At 36.0% G+C, this 20,953-nt stretch overlaps 1 protein-coding gene and 2 long non-coding RNA genes across 8 annotated transcripts in view; 2 read left to right on the forward strand and 1 right to left on the reverse strand.

Moving 5' to 3' along the window:
* Window positions 1-20,953, reverse strand: part of cadm2a (cell adhesion molecule 2a) — a 477,303-nt gene that overhangs the window by 153,312 nt on the left and 303,038 nt on the right. The window lies entirely within an intron of this gene.
* Window positions 4,537-7,394, forward strand: LOC127519939 (uncharacterized). Of its 2 annotated transcripts, XR_007931986.1 has the most exons (4): window positions 4,537-5,408; window positions 5,926-6,203; window positions 6,313-6,549; window positions 7,259-7,394. It is a non-coding gene; the product is annotated as an uncharacterized LOC127519939 (long non-coding RNA). The 2 variants fall into 2 exon arrangements; XR_007931985.1 differs by having other exon boundaries at window positions 4,537-6,203.
* On the forward strand, window positions 11,188-20,248 carry LOC127519938 (uncharacterized). 3 transcript variants are annotated; one of them, XR_007931984.1, is made up of 7 exons: window positions 11,189-11,438; window positions 13,831-14,343; window positions 18,144-18,392; window positions 18,575-18,702; window positions 18,892-18,998; window positions 19,110-19,686; window positions 19,822-20,248. It is a non-coding gene; the product is annotated as an uncharacterized LOC127519938 (long non-coding RNA). The 3 variants fall into 3 exon arrangements; XR_007931983.1 differs by having other exon boundaries at window positions 11,188-11,438; window positions 18,130-18,392; window positions 19,110-20,248; XR_007931982.1 differs by having other exon boundaries at window positions 19,110-20,248.

A 20,953-nucleotide genomic window follows, 5' to 3' on the forward strand; every position in this document is an offset into this window, starting at 1 on the left:
TCAAAATCAATGACTGACATAGTACTGCAGATTAGTTGAAATGTTGGTAACACTTTAGTATAGACATATAAACTATTAACTACGACTTTTTCCTCAATAAACTCCTAATTAATAGTTAGTAAGGTAGTTGTTAAGTTTAGGTATTGAGTAGGATTAAGAATGTAGAATAAGGTCATGCAGAATAAGGCATTAATATATGCTTAACCCTTTAAGACCTGAAGGCTTTTTTTGAGTTTTTTTTTTTTTTTCCTGAGCGACATACACAAAAGTAAAGACTCGTAACTTCAAAACTCTAGCAAGGAGAGTCAAAAGTAGGTATGATTTGATAGAACACTTTTTAAATTTTTAGAAAATATAAATTACATTACATTTGGACATTGTCATGCTGAGAAACTGCTGATATAAGACAAAAAATATATATCTTTTTTTTTTTTATTTGACATGGAATAACTCAGTAAGGCAATAAGATCGAAGAAAAATTATTTTTTGGTGATGCTCGCTTTTATGGGCTCTTAAAGAGAGACACGCAAACGGGAGCGTGGGCGCTCCATCCGGTCTTAAAGGGTTAATAAGTACTAATAAATAGCCAATATTCTATTAATATGCATGCTAATAAGCAACTAGTTAAAAACCCTAAAATAAGGTGTTACTGAAATGTTTTTCTGAGCAATTTTGAAATTAATTGAATTCAGCATTTTTTTCTGTCACATATAATTTTGCTTTGAAAATTTGAATATGGCAGCAATTTCCATTGCTCTTAAGTTCTAGGAACAGAGCAATGCCACATCACATGATCACCACTTTAACCTTTATCGAGACTTACACTTTTGCATATTAATTAGTATGAACAGGCTGACTTCACACATGCCCCTGTACTCTGACATAATGTCACACCTTGGACTCATTGGTTGAAAGCACAGTCTGAAATAGCAGGCGTCTACAGAGCAGAAACACACACAGACAGCTTCTATCATTTATACGACTGATTCAAAGAGACTGAAAATGTCAGAGAGTATTTATGGCAATATAAACACTGATGGAATATATGAAATGGACGGAGAAGAAAGAGAAGAGATGACTAGTGATGCCAATGCAGATACTATAAAGATTCATGATGTCAGTAGAAGAACAAAGAACCAAACACCTCAACATACAGGTACTTAGACTTGATTCATTGTAACAACAACTAAAAAAAACATTTTAGTCATACTAATACTTTTAAATAACAATGTCTGTGGTGTTCAGGAAGTGATTGTGTGAAGATAAGCTCCAGAGCAGCTGCAGTGTGTTTGATGCTGCTCTGTGTTCTTCTGCTGACTGCAGTCATAGTGCTGTGTGTCCAACTCTTTACAAACATCGACCTGTTTCAATTCAAGAGTAAAAACATCATGGAAGATAGAGAGCTACTAACAAAGATTACTAACCTGACAGAAGAGAGAGACAAGCTACTCAGCAAGAACACAAACTTGACAAATGAAAGGGATGCATTATTATCCAAGAATGACAACCTCACTAAACAAAGAGACCAGTTAAATCAAGAGAGAAATGAACTGGTGAAGACGCTTAATGAAACAGGTAATCTTAAACTGCAGCTAAACCGATTCACTAACTAAAAAATTCAGTGTTGGTAGGAATATTGAAGTAATAGTTAAACTGACTGTGTTTACAGATGGATGGTTATACTACAAATTCAGTTTTTACTTAACTTCCTATGAGAAGAAGAACTGGACTGAGAGCAGAATATACTGTACAGAGAGAGGAGCAGATTTGATCATCATAAACAACACAGAGGAACAAGTGAGTGAAAAAAAAAGTGGAGGAAAAGGGAGAAAGGACAAAAAAAAAGTAACACATACTTTTTACATGTATGTGGATAAACTAGGAGATTAAACAATTGGCTATGTTCACACTGTCAAATTTTGGGATTGACAACCACATTTACTTAGAGGTGTGAGTCTCGAAATGTCCCGTTCACACAGCAACATGCAGTAGCGTCTCAAATACTGTCTGTATGAATATGCAAAGAGAGTCAAACCTTTATTAACCGATAGAAGCTTTGATGTAAACACGTGCCACCCGGATGCATTTTAACCATTGCACTCGCATCTCACGACCTTTGCTGAGTCTTGCTCATAGACCACAAAACTGATGGGAGTCGCTCCGGTGGAGTACAGTGAATGGATCTAAACCCTTCAGGCGACACACAGCTCATATCTCTGTCGCTGCAATTTACCCAAAGTATAACCACACACACAAATAGCATAGCGGCTTTCTCGCACTGTATTATGTGACAGACAACTAGTTGTCCAGTGCGATTCCATTCACACAGCGCGGGTTTTCAGAGATTGCGGTTGTGAGTCCTGAAAATTTACGGGTGTGAGTTTGGTTATGGAATGCGGTTGTCATTCACGTAAATAACCATACTGTGTGTGAAAATAACCATATAAAGGACTCAAATACAAGACTGACAACCGTATTTTGCTGCTGCGTGAAGGTGGCCAATGTCTGTCTTCCTGATTCATCCTGCTAGGAGTTTGTTAACCAGATTTCCAGTCATAAAGAAATCTGGATTGGTCTAAATGAAGAGAACACATGGAAATGGGTTGATGGCACCAACATGACCTCTGGGTGAGACTGAACTGATTATCTAATCAATAATTCTCATAGTCTGTATCATATCAAAGCAACATCTAATGCTGATCTGTAGTTTCAGGTTCTGGGGTCCTCAGGAGCCAAATGGAGGTACAGCAGAGAACTGTGCTGTGTCTTTTTCATCAGGGTGGTATGATTATCAATGTAACTATGAATATAGATGGATCTGTGAGAAGAGCTTGGCAAAGTATCACATATAATGAAAAAAAAAAAAAAGTTTATTCAGCACATTTTTAACATGAATAGAGGATTTTCTCTCCTAAACCCCCAAACTTCTTTACATTCTTACATTTAATATGGTGTTTTGCATGTTACTAATGTTTTAAATCATCTTATCATTATTTTATTAAAGTTTAGTTACAGGTGTATTAATGTGTCACTCCACACTGGTCAATGTCAGTTCTGTAACAGCAGACAGTGTTTAAGTTTTTTTAAGAATCATATGTAGAGGATACAACCTCTTAAACTGAGTAGCATCCAGAAATAAAACACACTGTGACCTGCTTTAGAGAGGTCTGACATGATTAAATATACAGATTAGCCCTCCTGTTATGTGTAAATTTACACAACTAAAGTAAAAAGTAATATATTTGTCGTAGCATACTTTCAATGTTTAAAGATATTTCCCATGAATGGCGTCAGAACTGGTCAATGCACTGAATCAATGTCATGGTCTCTATGAAGTGAAGCACCAGCTTCACTGTTACCCCGGGACGCATTGCTGGTTAGTTGAGCCTTGTACAGTGGTGCTCAAAGTTAAAATAATTTCAATACCTTGTTTTGTTAATGAATGAATCAGTGTTTTTGAATGTATTAGTTGAATGAATGGTTTAATGATTTACTCGAAGATGGTCCCTTGCAACAATGTACTGCACTGTAACAACGTAACTGCACTGACTGACATTCTGTCTAGAATGCGCAGATACAAGCAGTGCTGATGCTGATACTATTGCGAAATATCAGCAGTCTTAGAAAGCCTCTTGTCCAGTAAGATTCGAGGATCAGATCTGTTATACATATCCCAATATCACACATATCACAACAATATCCCAATGAGCTTATTGCCAGGTGTATGTTCTGAGGACGCTTATTTTGACATTCTGTTGTTTCCTTTGGTTCCTGTTTCCCTGCTCTGTTTAGTTTTGGTTTCATTGGTTATTGATTATGTCCTCGTTTGTTTCTATAGTTATGTATTAGTTTCACATGTGTCTAGTTTACTTTCCTTTGTTCTACCCGTTTATATATAGCCCTGTATTTCAGTTGTTCTTGGTCAGTTCTCATTTATGTATTGTGTGGTTTGTGTTATTCTCCTGCATGTTCATTCAGAGTGTTTGGATTATTAATAAAGCCTGTTTTATTTTTGAATCTTCTTTGTCTTTGTGGCTGCTGACCACATTGTAACACTTACTATAGGTGATAATATCGCATATCATGATATTGAGCCACTCAAAATCACCGCAAGGGAAATTCCTTCACTGCGACAGCCCTAACTTTAACCCTAAATAAAACCCTGTAATGTCTTAACTTCAACCTTGAATTTATATAATTTAACATGTCTTACAGTTTTTTTCAACTGCTTAAACACAAAATCCTTACTTGTCACACAATTTCTGAAACCTGACACTCAGACACCAGAACCACACACCAAATCTGCAAGACCATACACTAATTCTCGGCCTTCGTTTTCAATTTCATAAAACACTTTTTTGCAAAACACAACACACAATTTTCTATGTAACACACCAAAATCTAACAAGAAGTATCCTGATTTCCTTTTTCAAACACAACCATTGTTTCTGTCCAACTACACATGGTTGATGTATTTCTTTTCTTTTGTACTATGTAATACTGTATTCACAACCACAAATTCTTACAGTAAAAAAATAAAAAAATAGTATGGTTTCAATCTTGCTTTCGTGTTTACCGTGAATTTTTCAACAGCTCTCTGTTAGTTACTTTCAATCTTGTACAGAAATGTACATAGGAGCTCATGAAAGAAGAGCTTTAGGTTTTGCAAAGGTGTTTGCAACATTAGATAAATGTTTGCTTTTGAGATGTGTTTGTGATATTTTGAATGCAGTGCTTCATTTTGCAAGAGATGTGAGGCATTTTACATTTTGTGTGTGCAATTCTTGGATTTGTGTGTAAAGTTTTGAAGAAAAAAAAAAAAGAGGCAAAGTTTTGAAAATGTGTGTAAGCAGTTAGAAAAAAAAAGAAGAAGTAAAACCCCTAAATATTATTCTTTTTTTAAATCCCCTTTCCCCCTTGATTTATATTGACATTTTTTTTTTTTTTTTCACTTGTGTAACATGTCTGTCCCCTTTGCTTTAAATGTATAAAGAAGGGAGCCAATCACTTAAAAAGTCTTTCACAACAGGAAACGCTGTGACAACCTATAGCTTTTACATACACAAACATGTCTATCAAGAGATAATATATTTAACAAGATGGACAATATTCTAATCCACTTTAATAAAACACTAAAATCATTCTTGAGTTTTGTCTTTTATTAGATAATTGTCTTCTATTGATCAAGTTAACCTATCAATGTTGACTGAACATGCAGCGTGCAACAGGAAGAAAGCCAGACCACTATGTCCGTAAGCTTCAGGAAGTTGAATAATAAACACCTTATGACTCACATTATTTGCAGTGTGAAGTGACATCACATGCGTGCCTTTGTGTTGAAAGCTTCAAGTGCATGCTGTTGAAACTACTGAAAATGACAAAGGATGGAAAACTGAGATTGCATTAAGGTATGATGTATAATTGTAAACTGTTAGGAATATTGTTTTTCATTAAAGAAACAAGTAAAATCCATAAAACAAGATGCATTTGCAAAATTGTGGAATTTATATAAGAATTCTGTCTTGTTTTAAGGATATTTATACAGGGAAACAATAAAAAATGCTTTTCAAGAGAATTTTTTCCCCTTTTATCTGAAGAAATCAGTGAAATTGTATTTTTTTTTTAAACTTCTAACAATTATTTGAGCATATTAAGTTAATTTAAATTGATAAACATTGTTTTGAACATAAATCACCGTATAATAATGTTTTAATAGAGTTTGCATGTTTATGCACATAAGGGGAAAAAAAGAAAAAAAAAAGAACTTCCCAGTGCTAGTTTAGGCTGGCGCTGTACCATTTACAAAGTATGATGATGAAAGTGTTGAAACAGAGAAATGGAGGAGGAAATACAGAATTGGTGAAACATTCAGTAAACTGACCTCTGACTTTTTCTTCTTTTTTAAAAACTATGTTTTGTTCACAGGTGATGCCACATTATCTTAAATTTCACACTTTTTACTCTCACCTCTTGAAAACTTGTTCTTGTTCATTTTTAATTTTCCTACATTCAAGCCGTCAAAATCCATTCTTTCTAAATCAACGATATGAATGCTGCTGGGAAACTGAAGATGGCTAGACAAGATAGCGATGAGATGACTGTGGTTATATTTGCTAGTACAGATGCTATAGACCTACCACATGACATTAGAACAAAGTTAGATGACTTAAACCATCCCGAAGAGGAACAGAGACAACAAATACGTAAGAATGTGTGCTTAAATGCACATCTGAATTTATCATCGTTACTTTTTGTTTTCTTTATATCTCTGCTGTGATAAATGGAAAATAGATAATGTCATAAAATTTTCAGGAAGTGATTCTAAGGAGAAAAGAAGCTACGGGCCCACAGCGGTGTGTTTGGGGCTGTTATGCATTCTTCTGCTGGTGGCCATCACAGTGCTGTATATAAAGTTCACATGGGAAAACAACCTGTTTCAAACCGAGAATGAGGCAAACTATTGGCTAAGTCTGAGTAAAAACTTGACAGAAGAGAGAGAAGAATTAAGGAAGGACTTGGCCAAACTCCAGGCCAGGCTTTACGAACACGGTAATCATTTTGTATAATTCCAATTCCAGGTTGAAAGGTGCACAGTCGTTACAAATTTAAAAAGTTTTACACGAAGAATGTTAACTGAAAACAATGGCTGCATCCGAAAGCTTATAGCTGACTTGTTGCCTTATCAGGCAATGACTTGCAGGCAGCGTTTGCACATGAAGGTACCTCATGAACTGATTTTGGACTTCTGAGGCAGCGTAATGGTTTAATGATCCACAACAAAATAGAGCGAGTATTGGTGATAGGTGAATATTTAATTACTACAATAGTTATTTTGCGATTATTTTGCGTTTTTTGTCAAAACGTACATTTACTCACAAATTGCCGTCTTTATTTTTTACCTCAACTGTAACGGAATTGAACGCACAGTATTGTGTGAGCGAAGGATACATCTGTGCTGCCTATAAAAACTGATCAGATGATGATATCTCAGTAGACAGGATGTGGCACAAATACTGGATTCGGATGCACTTTGTTGCCTTCCTACCTTCATATCCTGCCTGCAGAGGCAGTATTTTTCAGCTTTCAGACACAGCATAGGTGTCTGCGACTGTCATTTCGGCTAAAACAACAAAAACAATAAAACAAATTACAGTTTGCTCCTTTTTTACGTAAATAGAAAAGGCAGGAAATTAAAGAAAACCATTTATTTACAACAAATAAATTTCAATTTTAAAGAGCTAATATCTGACATTAACAGATCATTGCTCTGCAAACCCTAAATGGATAACGAACAACTTCAGTTCTTACTACATTTCCTCCGAGTGGAAGAACTGGACTGACAGCAGACAAGACTGTTTGCAGAGAGGTGCAGATTTGATGATCATAAACAACAGAGAGGAACAAGTGAGTGAGAGATTTATTTGAATCTGTGCTGAAAACTGTTTATGATCTAAATGGATAACATTTCATTCTAGGAATTTCTTAGAACGGTTACGAGTGGAAATATTGTCTGGATTGGTCTGACTGACATTGATGAAGAGGGAGACTGGAAGTGGGTTGATGGCAGCACATTGACCTCTGGGTAAGCAGCTTGTTCATACTATTGTGTATGGAAAAGTGTAGATAATCTAAACCATAACCTCTTCTCAAGCAAATATCAAAAGCATTTTCTTGCATTAACTTCCAACATTTAGTCGCTTGAGCCACATATATTATATGACACAAACAGGCTGTCGTAATGTCGATCTGTTGTTGTAGGTCTTGGGAGCCTGGGGAGCCAAACAACAAAATATCAAATGAGGACTGTGCTGTATCTATCTTTGATTGGGCTGATTATCCATGTAATTACACCTTTGTATGGATTTGTGAGAAGGATTTAGAGGTTTAACAAAGCTGTCAAAGCATCAAATCTGTACATCCAAAGCAATGCAGTAACTAAATTGATTTGTTGTACTATACAAAACAATAAGAGACTTATTTTAATGAGTATTTGATGCTCATTTCAATAAAATTCATAGAAAAAATGAGTTTTTCACTATTGCTAAGACACTAAACCCCATTCTTTGAACCAAATTCTCAAAGGCCTAAACCCATTTGTCGAATAAATCACTCTTTCTGCAAAACCTTAAACAAGTTCAAGCAGTTAGACACATTTGTAAATCTCATGCACTCTTTTTGCAAAACTCTAAAGACATTCTCACTTATTAAAACACATTTTGCACTGACACACACTTGTGCTGCAAAACAGTAAACAGTAAAGTTAATCAACTACAACACCGTTGTCATTGTTTACACACAACAGCTCAAAATTGTTCACACCTGTTTTTAATGATGTGATCAAACCAACTGTACAAAATATAAGCTCAGAGTACACAGGTGCACTGAATGTTGATATCAACAATGGATGGAAACAATCTGAGAGGGAGAGGTGGAAGAATATGTGTAAGAGGTGGTGGACAAAGATGAAGAAGATGAGGATGAGGAAAAACAAGGTGTGGAGTGTCAAGGCAGGGTCCGGCATACCAGAGGACTTTTTCCTTTGCCTGGCAAGAGACGACACTGCCTGTGATGTGGACAAAGTTCTCAGGCCGGACCCAGAAAAAAAAAAAAAAAAAAAAAAAAGAGGAAGAATGAATGAATGAATTTCTCATTGACTTTGATTTTGTAGATGCAAATTTTGTTTAATGTATACAATATACATTTTTTTGTGTAACTAGATGGTCTGGATGCTGCGTTTTCAATTTGATGTGTTTATATATTGACTGGTTGTGTGTACGATCTGAAAGCACTGTTTGATTTTGAGTGCAGGTGAAATAGGTTTGAGCCGAGCTGATTGCTTGATTTTGCCAGAAGAATCAGGTTTTGTGAATGTAGTTTAAAGATTTGGTTTTGTGTTTAATGTTGTGAGAAAATGGGTGAAGGTTTTAATAGCAATTGTGAAAAACTGTAAAACAATTGAAAAATCTAAATTTGCACTCCTTTTTCAATGCTATCTCTTGTGTGTTGTATTTCTTTATTTCTATATTATTGGGTAAAATAATATTTTAATTACACATTGTATAACTTATTTAGCAACAATTTTAGTACTCACAAATTCCCTATTATTTGGATCAGTGTTGAAATGTTCCAACTAGAGTTGTCAAAAGTACTGACTTCGGTTCCTAGTCGGTACTGAAATTTTAAAAATGTGATGCTTTGGTCACTGTTGAGCAGATTCGTAAACACCTCTGATTGGTCATTGTGTTGACACGCTCATCGGATATGTCTGTGATTGGCTACAATGATCAATGCACGGCAGCGTTTGAAAGCACACGGAAGTGTTTGAATTTGAAAGCGTTTCGAAAGCGGGATTGGAAGCATTTAAAAGCAGGCATCTATCAGCGGACTGGTCCGCGATAGACACCTGTTTTCAAATGCTCCCAAGTGTATCTGTGTAAGCACTTGGTGAAGAGCTTCATTGATGACTATTTACAACCGTAATAGAAAAGCAATAGAACTTCAGTTGATCATTGAAGCCAGAGGTGTTTAGAAGCAGAGGTGTTTATGAATCCACTCAACAATGCTCAAAGCGTCACATTTTTAAAATTTGGCAACTCTAGTTCGAACCACTTCAGTATACAGGTACTGACACAAGCAGATTGAATTCTGCTGCACCTTGACATACAAAATAAAAGTTCCAAAAGGGTGTTTTCGCATTGATGCCATAGAAGCACCATATTCGGTTCCCAAAAGAACCTTTCAGGCAACAGTCTTTAAAATAACCTTTTTTTTTTTTTTTTTCTTAGTGTGAAGAACTTTTTAAAATTCTAAAGAACCTCTGTCAGCTATAAAGAACCTTTTGTGTAATGGAAAAGTTCAATGGATGTTAAAGGTTCTTCAAGGAACCATCAATGCCAATAAAGAACTTTTATTTTTAAGAGTGTACCTCGACATTCTATAATAAACTCTGACACAACAGGTATCTTCTAAAATTATAGAGTCAAAAGCAGAAGAGTTCAGAGCAGAGGAAGTGGTTCAATGGCAGCACAATGGCAGCACAATGACCTCTGGTTAAGAAATCACTAAATTTCACTAATTATTCAAAAACTAGGGTTCCAATGAGTTATCAATGAGATAATTATTTTTTAATCGCATAACAATGAATTGATAACAATGAAAAATGAACTGTTGTTTCAGGTTCTGGGAGACTGTAGGACTGTAGAGCCTAATAGTAGGCTGGATAATGAAGTGTTGTTTCTATATCATCAGGGTGGCCTGTTTGTCAATGTAATGAATCATGTAACTTAATTGGATCTGTGAAAAAATAATTTTAACACAAGTTTATACATTAAATACTGTCTTCAAGAGTGAACCATCAAATTGTACATTCCGACAATTCAATCAATAATGCTGATTCATTCAAGAATGAAACAAGGTACTATCTTTATGAGTGAGTCATTGGCTATGCTTGAAATCTCCCCTATACCCTTATTCACTATTCCCTACATTACTCCACTAATATAGTTTATCTGAAATAATGAACGAAAATGAGTGAATGAATTCAACCACTGAGTGCGCTGGAAGGGCTGTGGAGTTCTGGCGAGAAGTGGGAATTCACTCACCGTGACTTTCATGGGTTTCTCTAGTGGCTAGCAGTTAAGTGTACATCGGTTGTAGACTCGATATTTCAGTGGACTCGATAATGTTCACTATGGTGTAGGACACCACTGCAAATGGCTCTCCCCTGAAACATATGGGGCGACACAGTCATTGAATTGTTTAGTAAATCAAATAGTTAAAAAACAGATTTATTCAGGAACGAAACATCACTACTGTGTGTTGCTCTAAGAAGCGGAACGGCTTATTCTGCTTTGGCTCCGAATATTTATATTGGTGGAGCAAAAATAGACCAAGTAAATGCAATACTGTGTCTAAAATGTAAGTTCCTCAATATTAACTTCTTGTTTTTTTTGTTTTTTTAACTGTTGTTTAAACATGTAGATTCTATACACAAATCTTTTATATTAAAAAATATTCAGTTTACAACCTGTCACTCACTCGAGATCATAGCAAGCAATGATCCAACGATTCAATCGATTCCTGGCCTACATTTTTTCTTGTTCAAGAAGCTGTTTCACTTGAATTGACGTCACAATAGGGAAGAAAAGATCTTTAGTTTCATTTCATGCCGACTTTAAGGAACTAATTTCACACAAGTTTGTTTGCCACTAAGCGTTAAAAAGACGACGAGTGCTGACTACTTAAACACACAGGAACAAAATCATTTAATATTTGACAGTTAAAGAGCAGAAATGTTTGATTGTATTTATGACGATGTGATCAAGATTAAGTCTGAGGGAATGAAGAAACAGTAGAGAGAGTGACGGTGGAAATCTATGAGAGTTCAGATCATGACTTCAGGACAGAGACAAACACACACCAACCACTTCAGCATATAGGTAATAACATTAATTTCTTTGATAAAAACATCACTGTTTGCTCGATCAGCCATCTTTTCTATGGTGTTCAGGTGTTAAATAGATCAAGAGCAGCTCCAGTGTGTTTGGTGCTTCTTCTTCTGATGCTATTATAGGATTTTAAGTTAAGGTTGCAGACATTAGCTAACCATTTGTGTATGTTTTTTTAAAGAGTCACTGACCTAAGTCATCCTCCTCATTAATGAAAACACACAAAGCAAAAATATGTTTACTCAGTTAGGATGGTCATAAATCTGTTGCATATAAAAGAGCTTTTCAATGGATCTGTGAAAAGCCCTTGAGCAAGGCACCTAACCTCCAATTGCTCCCTGGGCGCAGCAGTAAAAACAGCTGCCCACTGCTCCGGGTGTGTGTTCACGGTGCGTGTGTGTTTAATACTCACTGCTGTGTGTGCACTTGGATGGGTAAAATGCAAAGCACAAATTCTGAGTATGGGACACCATACTTGACCACACGTAACATCACTTTCACTTTCATATGGACATGTATACATGCACAGAAACTTGTTGTCAACTCAGCGCTGTCCCGGGAATGAATTTGATAAAAAAGCTATGATATTTCTTAGTAGCAAGATAGTAATGTGGCTTTTCTTTTCTTTCGCTACTAGAGACACTGCTGCCAAACACTGTTTTGAGGGATGCACAGACTAATGAAATAATGAAATGAGTAAACGAATGAAAATAAATGAATGAAAATGAGTGAACGAATTCAGACACTGAGTGGGCCGGAAAGGCTGTAGATGTTCTTCTGACATCTTCTGGCGAGACGCGTGGAATTCATTCAGCGAGAATCTCAAGGTTTTCTCTAACTCTAGAATTGACTGTATATCAGTTGTACATCAGTTGCTATTGTGGTGCATTATAGAATTTAATGAGTGCACTCAATAATGTCCACTATGGTTTTGGACACCACTACAAATGGTCGTCCCCTCAAATAGTGCACTATAGGGGGAAACACAGTCATTGAATCATTAACTCAATCGATTTGCTCAAAAACAAGGACTCATTCAGGAAAAAAAAAAAAAAAAAAAAAAAAAAAAAACATCACTACTGTGTGTTTCTTTGAGAAGCGGAACAGTTTATTATTTTTTGGTTTCATTTGGAACTACAGTACTGTTGTTGGCAGAGAAAAAATAGACAAAGTAACACTGTGTCTAAAATCTAATTTCCTCGGTATTAACTTTTTGGTCATTCAACTGTTGTTTAAACATGTTTGAATGCCTACATCTAATGTTGTCCTTGAACATTAGTAATATAGCACAAGTAGGATATTTTCATAATAGTTTAAAGGCTGTAATTTACTACTTAAATTGCAAGTACATTAGAAGTGCTGATGCCATTATCATGTGTCTGACAGTTCTGTATCTGCCCAGTTCTGTGTGAACAGTAATAATGGAGAGAGACAAACTGAACATCATGTCTGAAGTGTTCAGGAAGTGACTTCAGGAAGCTGCAGAGCAGTTTCTGCTGCTGCTGTGTGTTCTTCTAAACAACTAGCAAATAAAGCCGCTTTTCCACCGCCAGGCCATTGCTTAATCATTCCATTCTGTGCCGATCCGGGCCAGATGGTACGGTTACGGTTTCTTTTTTCACTGTGGGGCTAATAACGGCCGCTCTTTTAAATGTAATACAAAAGCGTAAGTTGTTGCCTTGGTAACACAACGGTTTACTGATGATATGAGATGAAAAAAATGACCGCGTTATGGAGGGTGATCAGACGTTTTTCATTGTTATTATTCATTTGTGTTTACGTCGCTCAAATAGAGCGCTTAGCCAGCTACAGAGAAATTGGTAGCCAGGCAACAGACAAGTGACTAATCCTGAGTGGCGACGGATTCTACCAGCACGATTCAGGATGGTTAGACAACTGTGCCAAGAATTCTGGGCCGAGATCGGTTTGTAATTGTGTCGTGCCGTACCAGGCTCAAGTGGAAACACAACTGGAACCTTTCCTTACCATTCTAAGAACCGTTCGGCCCGATGGTGGAAAAGCAGTTTAAGACTGACTTCATTCAAGGGATTTTTATGAGCATCTTTAAAATTATCCAGTGTTTCTATAGATTCCATACACAAATTTTGATATTATAAGATATTAAATTTACATCCATAAGCACACCCATTCATGCACACAATATAGTGGAAAAGTGGCTTTCATTATAGTTTAAACTTAAAATATCTGTATTGCTAAATAGCCTAGTCATTTTTTATATAGAAGTTTACTTTACAGATGGTTCTAAACTTAAAGTCACCATGAATACACACATGATTTATACCACACCCATTTTTTTTTTTTTTTTTTTTTAATGCATGTGTCCTCAATCTTTAATCAAAATAGCTTCCCCTCCCTCTTACAGCAACATCTCTTCTCTGATGACGTGTTTACTGGCGTGAGGAGGGAAAACCTGTCACTCACATGACGTCACAGCAATAGCAAACCATCCAATCAATTCCCGATAGACAAAATCAAGTCCCGGCCTACATTTTTTCTTGCTTGAGAAGCTGTTTCTCTTGGATATACATCACTATAAGGAAGAAAAGACTATTGCAACAGCCAACTGATCGGATGTCACATGTTTTTGTGTTCACACGCTGACCACAAATTTGTTTGCCACTAATGTTAAAAATAAGACAAGTGCTGACTACTTAAACACATCTACACAGGAACAAGGAACTAAATTGTTTAATGTTTGATGGTTAAAGAGCAGAAATGTCTTATAATATTTATGACAACGTAATCAGGATTGTACCTGAGGCAATGAAGACAGAGAGAGCAGAGATGACGGAGGTTATCTATGAGAGTTCAGATTGTGTGGGAGATCATGACTTCAGGATAGAGACAAACACACACCAACTACTTCAGTGTAAAGGTAATTACATTCATTTCTTTGATTGAAAACATCACAGTTTGCACATTCAGCCATTTAACATCATATTTCTGGTGCTCAGGAAGTGATTGTGTGAAGCTGACGTGTTCTACTGATGCTATTACAGGATTTTAAGTTAAAATTAGACAATAACTAACCATTTGTGTGTTTTCTGGATAATCACTAAACTAAGTCATCGTTCTCATGAAAGAAAACAGAGCAAAATATGTTTACTCTATTGGGATGGTCTCATGGAGAACCTGAGGCCTTCACAATAATCTTCTTGAGATTGCTGCTGTATCTTTGCTCTGTAGCTTTACTGTCATAGTGTTGTTAGTTGCAATCATCAGCTTCTGATGAAACGGACACCAAAGCACCATTAAAAATAACATGAAATAATATCACATGACTCACGGCTTTTATTCCAAGTCTTTAGTAATCATACAATAGCTTTGTCTGAAGAACAAACTGAAAATTAAGTTATTCTTTGATAATATTCTCCTGTGGAATGAATCAGAATTAGAGACTATGTTCACATATAACAAAATCTTAAAATTCATCCTATATTGCACAGGTAACCAATGAAGAGATGCTAGAACCAATGAAATGCTTACGCTCTTCCTAGTACCTGGCAGCTGTGTTTAAACCAACTGCAAGAGATGCTGAGATGAATGATTAAGACCCATGTACAGTGAATTGCAATAATCAAGTCTAGGTGACATCAAATCATGGAAAAACTATCTCCAGGTCCTTAAATGAGAGCAGAGGTTTTAATGTGGTTATTTGCCTTAGTCGGAAAAATGGCAGTTTAGGGATGGGCCAGAAATTATTAAGATTGGTTATTAAGAATTATTAAGAAGGAACACGACCGCTGTCCAAAGAGTTATTCATAATAGCCAATACACTAGAGCCAAAAGTTTTCAAAACCTCTCTAAAGAGCCGGGTGGGAATAACATCAACAGAAGAAGTGGTAGACTTAATCTGTTGGACTATATCCACAAGCACATGAAGGATATTGAGCAGAGCAAGTGACTGGTTCACAAGGGTCATGACTCATAATAGATTCATAAAGCATCTACTCTACCCAATAAAAATGTAAAAAATGCTAGGCTTAGGAACAGACACCCAAAAATCAGAAAGTTCAACATTATATACAGGAATAGCAAAGGATAAAACAAGATCATGTGTATGACTGTGTTCATGAGTAGGGCCAGAAATATGCTGTGTGAAATTAAAATAATCGATAAGCTGAACAAACTCCCTAACAGTGGCTTTAGCCGTATCTTGTAGAATGGGCAATAGACAGGTGAATCGGGGCTCCGTGCTGTGCTGAATAAAGAGGTTCTTAATATCGACCACCGACTCCATGCGGATCGCAAAACACCATGGATGTGCGCAAGGGACTTTCAATCCTGACCAAAAGACCACTCTGGTTTCAATGCTTTCCTTGGTGTCTTTTCCAATAAATTAAACAGCTATAAGTACGCCAGATGGCCACAGAGAAGGGTGAAGAAAATCAAGAATAGAAGAACTGCTCTTTATCTGGATTTCAGGTGTAAAAACCGCTCTGACCGTTGTTACGATTCTCTGCGTTGTGTATAAGAAAGACTAGGATGACTTCCATTTCCACTCACCAAAGGAGGTTAATTAACCATCACGCCCAACATGAACTTGTCATCATCATCTGTGGATTAACATCAAGTTCATACATCACTCGTGGGCATTTTGTGTTGACATATTACTCTCCACTCAATGTGTGACAATTAGGCAAAATATACATTAACACTGAAGCATAATAATGATAATACAATGTAAGAATATAAAAAAAAAAAAAAAACAATAAAAGAGAAATACTTGTGGATTAACATCAAGTTCATAAATCACTTGTGGGCATTTTGTGACGATACATTCCTGTGCGATATGAAACTTGTTGGCTAACAACTCAAAACCACGCTAACACATATCACTTGGCCCACTCGATATATATCAAAATACTTAATTCATCCACATACAGTAGGTACTCAACCAAAAAGCCTATTGCCGCCGCAAGGATGCAGCTTTAAACAGCTTTAAATACAACCCAGTCACATGTGACACTCATTCACAAAATCACAGCTGGGTTTGCAAACTGTAAAAAAAAAAAAAAAAAAAGTTGCTGCCTTAAGTTAAGTACAATTAGCTTGGCTATTTAAGTCATTTCAACTTAAATTACATTAAACTTACTTAAATTTGTTGAATCTTATATAACTTACATAAAAAAGTTAATAATAAAAAACTGCTTAACTTATTTTGATGATTTAATGTAAAAACATGCTGTCATAACTTACTGATCATATCTTTTTTTTCAGTAAGCTGGAATTGTAGGCTAAATACTTGTAAATGGAGATAAAATTATGAGCAGGCCTACAGCATTATAACAATTAATTTTGGCAAATTATTTATCATATAGCCTAAATGCTTATTCCAGCTTTGACTTCTGTTACAGTGAAGTATTACATCAGTGACGGCAATGCATGAAGTAAGTTTACATGTAACCATTATTTTAGATTATTACACAATTCATTAAATGATATAGGCAAATTGCTCTGAATGGGAACAGTGCCAAGTTTTCTAATACATGGATTTATATAGCCTATTGTCAATATTGTGACCAAATACTGTGACCAAATAGTTTAAAAATAAATTAAATGAATAAATGAAACTACATTTAATAATTCACTCATGTATTTCAACAGGTCACGCATATCTGTTATTTTTGACACATTTATTCCCATAGCTACAACACGAGCCCTCCGCATAATTAATTAGCCAACACAACCCAAGACTTTTGTTATTTAATGAGATATGTATTATATAACCATTAACATTTGCATTTCTGCCAATCCAGAGATTCTGTGTAGCAAATGTGACGCATTTCTGAATGAATGAGCAAAACTTGATTCACAAAATTCGCTTCCAAACACAAACATAAGGTGCAGAGACGGCGTTCTGACATAGAACCCAGAAGCCTGCAGTGTCTCTACAAAGTAAACAGTATAGGAGAATGACAGGGAAGAGAAGAAATTGTTGAATAAAGTCGTTATTTTTATTGTGTTTTTGCGCACAAAAAAGTATTCTTGCTGATTCATAACATTAAGGTTACGACATGAGTACTTAAGGACAGAAATTTCATTTTTGGGTGAACTAACCTTTAATGAAGTTCAAAACCTATATCATAGCCTCCTTGATTATTGCACCTCACATGACTTTACACAATGGCCTTCTCAATGACAGTGAATGACTTGCATTTAAAAGAAGCATCACAGCCAAAATTAACAAACATGCAATGAAAGAACACTGATGTCAAACAAAATTCAGTTTCTGATCAATTTAATTTCACTGGATTAAGAAAGACTTTCCACTCATGTATAATTTTACTGTGGCTGCTCTAACCACACTACCACAATAGTGCTCTTTAACAAGACTTTTTGTTATGCTAATTAATTGTATTAACAGACAGGATGTCACATGCTTTTGCACTGTGATGTACTTTGCCACACATTGGCCTCAATAACTAAAATTAGAGTCTTAAAAGCAGAAGACTACAGAGTACAAATGCACACAGACAGTTCCCACCATTTACATGACTATGCAAGCAAAAATGTCTCAGCCTGTTTATGGCAATATAAACACTGATGGATCATGTGGTATGAACAGATACAACAAGGGAAACAAAACACCTCCAGACAAGTACAAATACAAACACACTTTCACTAGTGCCTGTAGAAATTAAGAAACATTTATCTTCAGTCTGCCATTTTCAGGAAGTGATCCTGTAAGGATCAGAAGCTCCAGAGCAGCTCTAGTGTGTTTGGTGCCGCTGTGTGTTCTTCTGCTGACTGCAGTCATAGTGCTGTGTGTCTACATCCATACAAAGAGCACAAACTACACAGAAGAGAGAGACCAGCTACTAAACAAGATTACCAACCTCACCAAAGAGAGAGATGGGCTAATAATAAAGAACAAAAACCTGAATGAGAGAGACCAGCTAGGAAATGAAGTTCCGATTTATGGTAAAGTTTCTTTAGTCTATGCAGTTATTTGCTATACAGCAGAAATTTTAAAAGAATGATGGCATTGGATTGTGCTCTCAGTAACTTTCAGTGTACATTATCTATACTATCTGTTATAAGTTACAGACAGGTGACTGTAAATGGGGATTAAACGCTAAAATCTGAACTTGTTCTGTTAACAGCTGAATGGACTCGTTATCAATCCAGTCTTTACTACATATCCAAAGAGAAGAAGAGCTGGACTGAGAGCAGAAGATACTGTACAGAGAGAGGAGCAGATCTGATCATCATAAACAACAGAAAGGAACAAGTGAGTGAGAGCAAGAATCAAGTGAGTGAGTGAGTGAGAGAGAGTGTGTGTGTGTGTTCTGTGTGTGTATATGTGTGTGTGTGTGTGTGTGTGTGTGTGTGTGTGTGTGTGTGTGTGTGTGAGAAACGAGATATGGTAAGATGAAATGTGTTTATTGTCTGTTCATAAAAGAATGTTTCATCTGCTCAGGATTTTGTTAAGAACATGTCTGGTGCTGCTATAGTCTGGATTGGTCTGACTGACAGTGATGTGGAGGACAGGTGGAAATGGGTTGATGGCATCGCACTGACCTCTGGGTGAGAAATCACTGAACTAAACTAATTTATATCTAATAAATGATTCTCACAGTCAGTATCATATCACACAGAAAGTAGCACTAAACATTTAATGCTGATCTGTATTTTCAGGTTCTGGGCGTCTAAAGAGCCTAATGGAGGTACAAGAGAGAACTGTGTTGTGACTGTGGCTGTGCCTAAATTGCCAGAGTGGCCTGGTTTAGTAGGGTGGATTGATGAATCATGTAATAAAGCTTATCAATGGATCTGTGAAAAGAATATTTCACAACTCATGCTGCCATAGGAACATAATACATCTTTTTTGATGCAAGTTTAACAGAACAAAACTTTTGTAATAATTGAATATCATCTAAAACAGTGTTCTCAACTTTGCTCCTGGAGGATGCCCACAATGACACATTTTGGATGTCTCCTTTGTCAGACACTAATTTCATGTCCTGGAGTTTCTTGTAATGAGCTGATGATTTGCAGCAGGTGTGTTTAATTATGGTGAAATATATAATGTTCAAAAGTGATCTTTACAGAGTATTCTGCATTGTCAAGTGAGATTCCAGTCTGAAGGAATATTATTCAGTTCTACATCAGTCATTGCGCAACAGTCCAGTATTTTATATGTATATATATATATATATATATATATTTCCTCCGAGGAGGCAAGGGAGGCAGTGCCATTGAGAATGAGAAGCAGGTGTGTTAAATTTGGTGTTATTGCTCTCTCTCTCTTATACTGGTCACTGGAAGTTCAACATGGCACCTCATGGCAAAGAACTCTCTGAGGATCTAAAAAAAATATATATATATATATATTGTGCTCTACATAAAGATGGCGTAGGCTATAAGAAGATTGCCAAGACCTTTGTGGAGCATCCTCAAACAGAAGGTAGAGGAGCGCAAGGTCTCTAACATCCACCAGCTCCGTGATGTTGTCATGGAGGAGTGGAAGAGGACTCCAGTGGCAACCTGTGAAGCTCTGAACTCCATGCCCAAGAGGGTCAAGGCAGTGCTGGAAAATAATGGTGGCCACACAAAATATGGACACTTTAGGGCCAATTTGGACATTTTTACTTAGGGGTGTACTCACTTTTGTGGCCAGCGGTTTAGACATTAATGGCTGTGTGTTGAGTTATTTTAAGGGGACAGCAAATTTACACTGTTATACAAGCTGTACACTCACTACTTTACATTGTAGCAAAGTGTCATTTCTTCAGTGTTGTCACATGAAAAGATATAATAAAATATTTACAAAAATGTGAGGGGTGTACTCACTTCTGTGAGATACTGTATATACAAATACATACATATACATACAGGGCTGGGTAGGTGACTTTTAAAATGTATTTCACTACAGATTACAAATTACATGCTTTAAAAAGTAATTTGTAACATATTTCATTAAATTACCAAAGTTTTGTAACTTAATCTAAATACTTTAGAATACTAATAAGTATGTAACACAAAAAAAAAAAGGTAATTGCAACTTTTTTCTCAAAATTGCATGATATGAAGTTGTAATTGCGAGTTATAAAGTCAGAATTGTGTGATATAAACTTGCAATATTGAGAAAAGTCAGAATTCTGAAATATAAACTCGCAATTTCCCAGAAAAAAAGTCAGAATTGCAAGAAAAGAAGTCAGAATTGTGAGATTTCTCGCAATTGCAAGAAAAAAACAGTCAGAATTGCAAGTTATCACGCAATTCTGACTTTATAACTTGCAATTACAAGTTTATATCTCCCATTCTGACTTTATAAAACGCAACTGAGTTTAAATCTTGCAATTCTGAGAAAAAAAAGGTAAGAACTGTGAGATGCAAACTCGCAATTACAAGGAAAAAAGTCAGAATTGTGAGATAAAAAGTTGGGTTTATACATTTTTGAATGGAGCAGTCTTTATAAATTCAGTCATTTTGTCTTGTGGAGTATATGTAAACATCTGTTATGTGATATAGCTTATTCA

This window comes from Ctenopharyngodon idella, chromosome 10 (assembly GCF_019924925.1).
Source record: "Ctenopharyngodon idella isolate HZGC_01 chromosome 10, HZGC01, whole genome shotgun sequence".
Classification (NCBI taxonomy): Eukaryota; Metazoa; Chordata; class Actinopteri; order Cypriniformes; family Xenocyprididae; genus Ctenopharyngodon; species Ctenopharyngodon idella.